The sequence below is a fragment of the Myotis davidii genome, unplaced genomic scaffold (assembly GCF_000327345.1).
Source record: "Myotis davidii unplaced genomic scaffold, ASM32734v1 scaffold299, whole genome shotgun sequence".
In the NCBI taxonomy this organism is placed as follows: Eukaryota; Metazoa; Chordata; class Mammalia; order Chiroptera; family Vespertilionidae; genus Myotis; species Myotis davidii.
The window spans coordinates 8,173,805-8,174,212 of record NW_006293088.1 but is presented as its reverse complement, the minus strand read 5'-3'; positions in this window follow the sequence as shown (position 1 = coordinate 8,174,212).

The following is a 408-nucleotide window of genomic DNA, read 5'->3' as shown; positions in this document are numbered from 1 at the left end:
GTGGCTTTGTAGTATAGCTTGATATCTGGTATTGTGATCCCTCCAACTTTGTTCTTCTTTCTCAAGATTGCTGCAGCTATTCAGGGCCTTTTTTAATTCCAAATGAATTTTTGGAGAGTTTGTTCTGGTCTTTGAAATATGCTGATGGTTTTTTAATGGGGATTGCATTGAATCTATACATTGCTTTGGGTAGTATGGACATTTTAATGATGTTGATTCTACCAATCCATGAACACGGTATATTCTTCCATTTGTTCATGTCTTCCTCTATCTCTTTTTTCAGTGTCCTGTAATCTTCTGAGTACAGATCCTTTATCTCCTCATTAAATTTATTCCTAGATCTCTTAATTTTTTTTGTTGCAATTGTAAATGGGATTTTTTTTTTTTTTTTCAGTTTCTCTTTCTGTG